The sequence below is a fragment of the Ruditapes philippinarum genome, unplaced genomic scaffold, assembly GCF_026571515.1.
Source record: "Ruditapes philippinarum isolate M1 unplaced genomic scaffold, ASM2657151v2 ctg18631_1_1_1_1, whole genome shotgun sequence".
NCBI classification, from domain to species: domain Eukaryota; kingdom Metazoa; phylum Mollusca; class Bivalvia; order Venerida; family Veneridae; genus Ruditapes; species Ruditapes philippinarum.
This window is the reverse complement of record NW_026852715.1, coordinates 7278-16413: the sequence shown is the minus strand read 5'-3', so window position 1 is coordinate 16413 and position 9136 is coordinate 7278. Positions and strand designations below refer to the sequence as shown.

The following is a 9136-nucleotide window of genomic DNA, read 5'->3' as shown; positions in this document are numbered from 1 at the left end:
AGGTCAGACTATTTCTTTCCTCTTATAGGTAATAGGCAATTTAGAAGTAAATCTTCATTCGCTATTTTTATATACAGAATCCGTATTTGCAAGATTACGGAATTTCGTATTTTAGTAATATACGGACTCGTTATAAAAATTCCGTATATCATTAAAATACGGACTTCGTATATTAAAGTTCCCGTATATTACGAGTGTACGGATCACCGTATATTGGTCATATACGGACTGACATAATATACGGTCCCGTACATCTCCGTATTTCCAGTTTCCCGTATTCTTACCCGTATATTAATAATATACGGAATTCCGTTCACTTCCGTATATCCATACCTTTTTCGCAGTGTCCAATAACAAGGAGGTAATCATTTAGTGTATGACCATAGCCCCATCTGTAATCATGAGTTATTGTTAATAAATGTGTAAACAAAAGTTATTTTGTAAAGTCAGTAAAGGATGACTTATACTCATGGATTGAACGGGGATAATAAATTGGATGGGACCAGAAAAAATGTTTTAAAACTTCATAAAGGACAATTCAAATTTGTTACAGAAATTGTACACCATATATTAGCCTGCGATCCAGTCTGCCATTCTTATGTCCTGTTCGGCTGATCGATATTATCAAAAACACGAACAAGTATGAAATAACGCGTATGTGTTTTATTGTTAAAAAATCATTTCTACAACATTAAAATTTTTGGCCGCCAGGCCGCTGGGCCGCTGGGCCGCCAACTTCACAAAAATGACAAAATTAAAAAAATCTCTGAAAGTGATTTTTTCTTTAGATATATCGTTTAAATAACAATAATTATCTTTAAAACTTCATTAAATGCCGTTTTATTGTTAAAAAAACATTTTTACAACATTAAAATTTTTGGCTGCTAGGCCGCCAGGCCGCTGGGCCGCCAACTTCACAAAAATGACAAAATTAAAAAAATCTCTGAAAGTGATTTTTTCTTTAGATATATCGTTTAAATAACAATAATTATCTTTAAAACTTCATTAAATGCCGTTTTATTGTTAAAAAAACATTTTTACAACATTAAAATTTTTGGCTGCTAGGCCGCCAGGCCGCTGGGCCGCCAACTTCACAAAAATGACAAAATTAAAAAAATCTCTGAAAGTGATTTTTCTTTAGATATATCGTTTAAATAACAATAATTATCTTTAAAACTTCATTAAATGCCGTTTTATTGTAAAAAAAAACATTTTTACAACATTAAAATTTTTGGCTGCTAGGCCGCCAGGCCGCTGGGCCGCCAACTTCACAAAAATGACAAAATTAAAAAAATCTCTGAAAGTGATTTTTCTTTAGATATATCGTTTAAATAACAATAATTATCTTTAAAACTTCATTAAATGCCGTTTTATTGTTAAAAAAACATTTTTACAACATTACAATTTTTGGCCGCTAGGCCGCCAGGCCGCTGGGCCGCCAACTTCACAAAAATGACAAAATTAAAAAAATCTCTGAAAGTGTTTTTTTCTTTAGATATATCGTTTAAATAACAATAATTATCTTTAAAACTTCATTAAATGCCGTTTTATTGTTAAAAAAACATTTTTACAACATTAAAATTTTTGGCTGCTAGGCCGGCAGGACGCTGGGTCGCCAACTTCACAAAAAATGACAAAATTAAAAAAATCTCTGAAAGTGATTTTTTCTTTAGACATATCGTTTAAATAACAATAATTATCTTTAAAACTTCATTAAATGCCGTTTTATTGTTAAAAAAAACATTTTTACAACATTACAATTTTTGGCCGCTAGGCCGCCAGGCCGCTGGGCCGCCAACTTCACGCCGCTAGGCCGCCAGGCCGCCAACTTCACGCCGCCAGGCCGCCAACTTCACACATCTTTCTTCTTTTAACATTTCTAGAATTTTTCTTTTATATATATATATATATATATATATATATATATATATATATATATATATATATATATATATATATATATATATATATATATATATATATATATATATATATATATATATATTGAACAGTCCTTGTGTTTTTCAAGCGACGTCAAGGCAATTTTTAATTCTGCCAAAGTCTATGTTAGTGGGATTTCGGACGCAACGTCATTTCCTCTGACGTAGACACATCCCAGTTTCTCAATCGTAACGTTATGTCATGGGCGGTGCCTCCCCTCACATAATATGTATCTACGGTATCATGTAGACCTCGTTTATTAATTGATTTCACGATAGAATCCCCGATTATTAGCGTTTTTGTCCGTTTTGAACTTGTTGATTTTTCTGAAATTGATGTCCATATCTGAGTGTCTTCCGGTGTAGCAATGTTATCCATCTCTACACTTGATTTCGGATTCATATCCTTTCTTTGCACCAATTTTAAGCAATCAAAAAATGACCGAAGTTTCCTTTGCATAGATTCAGGGGAGTATTTTGACATCTTTCTCAACGTTTTTAGAGTTTAGCCTTTGTTTGGGAATTAACTAACGATACATGCCGTTTAATACTTACGATTTCGTCTTTAATTGAGGACATCTTTAATATGACGAGAGAGTGTTTCATTTATCTCCAATAATTGATGTTGAATGCTATGGAGCATATTAATCATTAAATAGTCTGTAGTATCCGTATCAACTCGAATGTTACTCGACTCTAACGATTTACACTGAAATTCCAAATTGCAATCTGCATCTTCTATTTCACATAGTGTTTTAACCGCTGTTTCATCTATGCAAGATTCGGCTTCTTTTGTAGACATATGGTTCAGTATCACCGCCTTTATTTTATGATTAAATTCATTTAAATTATATCTTTCATTTCAACAAATTTTAAAATGGCTGTGAGGTCCGAATCAATGAAGTGCTGTATGTTCTTCCCGTTTATTAGACAAGATGATCTTGTGTGATATAAATTTAATATGTAGGAACAGGACTAATCTTCTGATGACACATTATAATTATTTAGTTTCAACAATGTTTTGCTTCTTATCAATAGCTGTTGTTTTTTTTTGGTTTGATCAATCATTTCTGGATCAGAAAAGAATATTTCTGAAGCATACTTAAATAACTCGTACATACCAGTGTTCATTTCCAACTTAATTCCGCCTCCTGTAACTATAATGCTCATTTCTTTCCGTTCTGTAGTATTCAATTTTTTTCTTAAGCGCTTTCCGACAGTTCATTTCATAATCCCGCTGCTCCTGGGAATGAATTTCTGAATCTTTTTTATCGTTCATTTTTAGAGTTCAGACAACACTTTTTTAATGATTGTTTTTCTTCCGATATCAAAGACATAATTAAATGAAAATTAAATCATCGTGTGCAGATTATTTTTCCTTATCAAATCCGTCTTTTTATTGAAAATCTCTGACGTTAAATAATCAAAAGATTTAATAAGAGATTAATACACGGCAGAGTAGGGCCGGAAGGTGATAATCGGCCCGCAAAATGAATAATGGCCCCGAGGGCTTCAGCCCGAGGGCATTATTCATTTCAGGGCCGATTATCACCTTCCGGCCCTTCTCTGACGTGTATTAATGTCTTTAATACACTTGGTAGATCTAATAGTAGCATTTTTTTAAAAAAATCAATAACAAATACTTTGAAGTTCTTTCGTTGAACTTCTTGTCTACTGTACACTTCTACTGTTCTGTACAGAGATGTTTACTGTTTGTGTGTTCAAAGCAGTAGAATCTAGAACACTTACGAACTTTCGCTATACTTATAATAATTATTATGCAGTATTTCGATAGAGCGGAAGTCAGTGCGCGAGCATGCGCTTTGCCATATCTCGTTCAGTTACCGCTCACGTTTTAAACTCGGTTGCTATGAAGCGACACTAAGCGTACATGGCTTTTACAACTAAAATATCAGACAAACACATTAAAACAATACACAAAAACTACACATAGTTGTTTTCTATATTAATAACTGATAGTCAAACAAATATCTCAATATTCTTACCGATTTAATGTATTGTTTACATGTGATGACAGCAACGCTGTGTGTTAGATTACTTTCGGTTCAGAAAATTCATTTGTTTACCATCAAAACTCATATGTTTACCATAGGAACCATATATAGATAGAAAGCAAATTAAACAAAGGTAAAGAAAAAATTGTCCGTTTAGGAACAAAAAATCGAATAAATAAATACAAAGTCTTTTTAAAAGGTCCCTTCTTTAAGTTCATTTGAAAGGGGAATAATTTGGTTGGATTTTAGACAGGGATACAAGGAGTTATCTTTCATAGCTAGGGAATATGGCCGACTGAAATCATGCAAGCAAGTTTGTAAGTGTAGAACGAAGTTTTATTTTCATTTTTTTTCGGAATGAATTTGTCGTATTATTTCTTCAAATTTCAATAGTAACAAAAATGTGTTTGTACGAAATACGCTTCAGTACTCATAATAAAATCAAGCGATTCGTGCTTTAAACCTACTTTCACTTTTACAGTTAACTGTTTGATGACGTAAAATATGACGTCATTGTTTCAGTTTGCGCACGTGCACATGTTCAGCGGGCTGATAACTAGTCTAGTCTCGGCCCCGGGCCGCAAACTCATAATAGGTCACGTGACACTCATAATCAGTTGAAATCATTGGCAAGTTTGTTACTATATATAGTAACAGATGTATTAATTATTGTTAATTCTAACACGACCCGCATTTTTCCCTATTGAACATAGAAGAACCGAAAGTGTGTATTATTATGCTATAAAATCACTGTTTGACGTTCTATATTTAGATATGTGACGTAATCATTATACACGTGACGTAACCACTAAAATGTGACGCGCTGACAATAAGTACGGAAACAAATCAGGCTCAGTTTAGCTATTTATCGTGGACAGCAGTATTTATTTGTTGATGTCGTGTTAGAATCGAAATAATCGGTGATTTTATTGCTTGATAACATCACTGTTTGCTACGCCCTCGTGATATAATTCCCCGCATCCGAACTCCAAACAGTGATGTTATTGAGCAATAAAATCACAGTTTGGGATATATTATTTCTTAATTTTGACGCTCCGCTGTTAAACTTGTTTACTGCAACCGGACGTGACGTCACTCAAAACTCGATTAAATTAACTTTAGGAAGAGTCCCACTACATGCAAAGACTGTTTTAGAAATGACCCGTGAAGGTATGACCATTCTAAAGCATGAAATCAAATGGTTGTGGGTTCGAATTCTACACCGGTCGACTATCTTTTTATCTCCATTTTTTCTTTTAATATTATATTTGTATTTTTCTTACTATATTTAGATGGAAAAAATAAATTATGCTTGTTTTCTATTATAATTATTTTTTTTATAGATACATGTATGCATTGCCTAACTAATGCTATATATAAAAGTCAATACGGCATATAACACTTTCAATGCTTTGAGACAAGTACTTTGACTAATATAATTTTAGTGATGTTTTAGCTCACCTGACCACGAAGTGGTCAAGGTGAGGTATAGTGATGGGGCTATGTCCGGCGTCCGTCGTCGTGCGTAGTGCGTCGTTCGTCGTCAACAATTGGGTTGTTAACAGTCTAGCAGTCACAGTTTTGATTGGATCGTTGCCAAACTTTGTCAAAATGTTTGTCTCAATGAAATACAGATCGAGTTCGAAGATGGGTTATCTCGAGTCAAAAACTAGGTCACAGGAGCTAAAAATAGAAAAAGCTTGTTAATACTCTAGCAGCTGCAGTTTTGATCCATATATTCTGGAAATTTTTAGGAAGATTGTTTTGATGTTTTGATGATTTCTAGGTCAAGTTCGAAGATGGGTCATCTCCGGTCAAAAACAAGGTCACGTTACCACACTTCAGGTAAACCTGAGTAAGAGTAATATGAACTTGTAACATATTAATAGTTTGCTATTGAACTCAAGTTTGATCATATTTCATTATTCAAAAATAATTTTGACTACAATATACATGCTAGAACCACAATGACTTTGCAACGATGAGGCAATTTGGATTATACTTTAAAGCGAAACAGATACGTTACCATGATATCCCACTGAGAAACATTTACTATTACCAGCACTTAAAAGTAGGATCGCATTTATGCATTATTCAAATATTAGGCTCTACAAAACTTAATATTTCAATATAGTTGGCAAACATATGTGTATATCTGATATATTTTAGTTTTTTGACCAACAGATACGTTACCAACAGATACGTTACCAATATTTATTTTTTGAACCTTAATTGACGATTTTGCTCAGTTTTGAAATGGTTTCATGTAAAAAGTTACAGCATAACGTATGTGTAGCCGAAAAATGATGCTTTGATCTCAATTTTATTGGAAAACTGACAATGTGGATCAGGAATTTAAAATTCAAGGATTAGTTGAGTTTTGTAGAAAATAAAATGTTGAAAAACAGGCAAGAAACATATAAAGATTTACTGTTTTATTTCCTGGAATAAATATATGTTGATATCTTTTTGGTTTGCAGAATTTGTATTAAAAATAAAATGTAGAGGACTGTATAACTTTTGGTAACGTATCTGTTTATCATAGTAACGTATCTGTTTAGAAAGAGATTTGAGTACAGTTTAATATATATAACTAAATCTTCAACAAAACTTTGGTTTAAATAAGTAATATATGGTTAGACAATATATAACAGCGCTGTAACTTAATGGAAAAAAAAGTATTTTTAAATGAATGCCCGTTAGTTTCTATATTTTAGTCAGGGTCGTATCAAGATTTTCTATCTATGGTAGGGATGGACTAATTGGATATAGCTCAAAATCTTGGAGGTGCACATATATATGGATTGATTATTACTAAGTTGGTTTTCTTTAAGCGGTACCATTGTTTCTGATATAATTTTGTTAAATGTAGATAAGCATATACATGTAGGCTTACTCATATCACCAAGTATGACAAAATCAAGGATCGAGATTGTACCAGTATATAAAGAAAAAGTATATAGAAAAAAAAGAAAGAGAATTGAACAGCAGATGGACCAAAAAGACAAACAAAATACAGAATGTCAATTCACACTATGAAACACTAGCATTTAAATCTAGCTGTAACATATTCTAATAGATGAGTGTCTTTATTCAAATGTTCTTATTAAGTTCAATCTGTTTCTTAAAGACACACTGTTATTTGACTATTTGAAGCTACACATTAAACAATAAAACCTAAAAAAAAAAAACCTGTAAATGAAATTGTGTGTTCTGTTTAATATTAAAAGTACTGGTTCAGACATATTAGTTATTGGTCAGTTGTTTAAAAAACTTTATGAATATCTATCTACGTGTTCAGAGTTTTTTTCATAATTTTGTTCATAGAAGAACTGTGAAACAGATACGTTACTATGCTTTAATATTCGTTTCCACTTAGCGGAATAAATTTATACTGTTAAGTAAATCCGAGCTACATTGTGTCAATAGATAAGTATGGAACATAAGTATTTTTATTGACCTAAAATGCTTTTATAAGTAAATCATGTATTTGGAATAAACAAGATTGATTACTTACAAATTACGTCATAAGTAGTAGGTATTTATTATCTTCTTGTAAATATATGGAAGGAATTAAATGCAGAAACAATGAACTTTTGCTATGTCATGTTGTTACTAAAATAAATTATAGATATGTTTTTACAGGAGAGAGTTTCATATAAGCTCCAAGCTTTCTACTCAATCCTGAATGAAATTTATATATTGTAATATTGTCTGTAAATATTGATGAAGAAATAAATATTGTTTAAACCAAGATTGATTAATAAGTAACATTTTCACCAGCTATCAGTTCACAAGCTATTCATAGGCGTAGATTGTTTTTAAATGTATATTGATGCATACTATTTTGTAAATATACTGGTGCTATAATGCTGAAAGAATGATAATAAATTTCTAAATCGTGTATATTCATGCCGATTTATCTATCTAGTCTCTTAAAGCAATTGGAAAAATGGTAACGTATCTGTTTTTGCACAAATCTCGAATTCTTGGTAACTTAATTTCAGGAAATATTACAAGTTTTTTTGGTGAAATGTTAAAAGAACCAGTATCACCGTGGATGAACAAGTTTTGTCACGTGACCACAAATGCAAACGTCGATTTGTGATTTTGGCATACACGGACCCGATTTCAGGTAATCATTTGCAGATATCTTTTTTTCCACTGCGAACACAAAAATAAGACATAGACCGTAGGACCCGGCGTAAATTAAGCTTTTATTTTATGTGAGTAGTCATTACTAGACTTAAGTAGTTTTTTAGAACACTTCGACACAAATTTTCTTTTTGCAAGGCAAACGCCGATAGCTTTTATCTTTTCTAATCTTTTTTGTTCACTGAAAACCCATGTTTTAAAAGAAATTCTCGTCCCTAACTTATTAATAATTCCATTGGCATGGTTATATTCGATATAAACACATGTTTTTTCACTTAGTGTCGATTTTGCAAACGTCGTTTGATCATGAGAAATATGCAAACGTCGGTTGGTCATTTGAAATATATACAAGCGCCCGTTGATGTCTTTTTGAACGCTGGACTATATTGTGTTTGCTTAATTAAATTTTGTTTGTTTTTTATTTCAGATGGCGAAGAGGAAGTCAAAACTTGCGTTGCATCGCCCAAAACGCAAACATAAATCTTATCAAGTTGGACATTTTCACACCGGCGAAGATTTTTCCCCCAAGCCATCATCACTGAAAAAGCGTAAATTTTCACCAAGAAAATCACCGTTCGCACAAACATACCGTTCACCTTTATATAAAAGTAAACGCCTCGGACGAAAACTCATGCCAAAGCCAACACCAAATTCAAATAGAACGAAACGTAAACTTTCACCACTGCAGCCATCATTGAGGTCTCCACTATATTGCCGAAAACCCTTCAGCCACGGTGAATTTTATATGTGAACGGCCTGAAGAAAACCATATTATTCTAAATTAGGGCTTGTAACGACTTGAAACTGTTGTTTAACACAAATGTAAATAGTCCTGGAGCTTACTATAAGCATGTATATTTATAATGAATCAAAGGGCTGCAAGTTCTGTGGTATTTTCTGATCTTTGCAATCTAAATCGTACTGTATATCTGTATGTATTTTCCTGTCTAAGTTTATTTTTATGTATTATAATTAATTTTGCACGGCACCAGAGTTTTATACATAGTTGCATCAAAATATCATTTA

The 9136-nt window shown here is 32.4% G+C and overlaps 1 long non-coding RNA gene across 1 annotated transcript; it reads left to right on the top strand.

Annotated features, from left to right (window-relative positions):
- Positions 1-7971: 7971 nt before the first annotated feature.
- On the top strand, positions 7972-8849 carry LOC132722175 (uncharacterized). Its single transcript, XR_009624588.1, has 2 exons — positions 7972-8090; positions 8538-8849. It is a non-coding gene; the product is annotated as an uncharacterized LOC132722175 (long non-coding RNA).
- Positions 8850-9136: the final 287 nt, after the last annotated feature.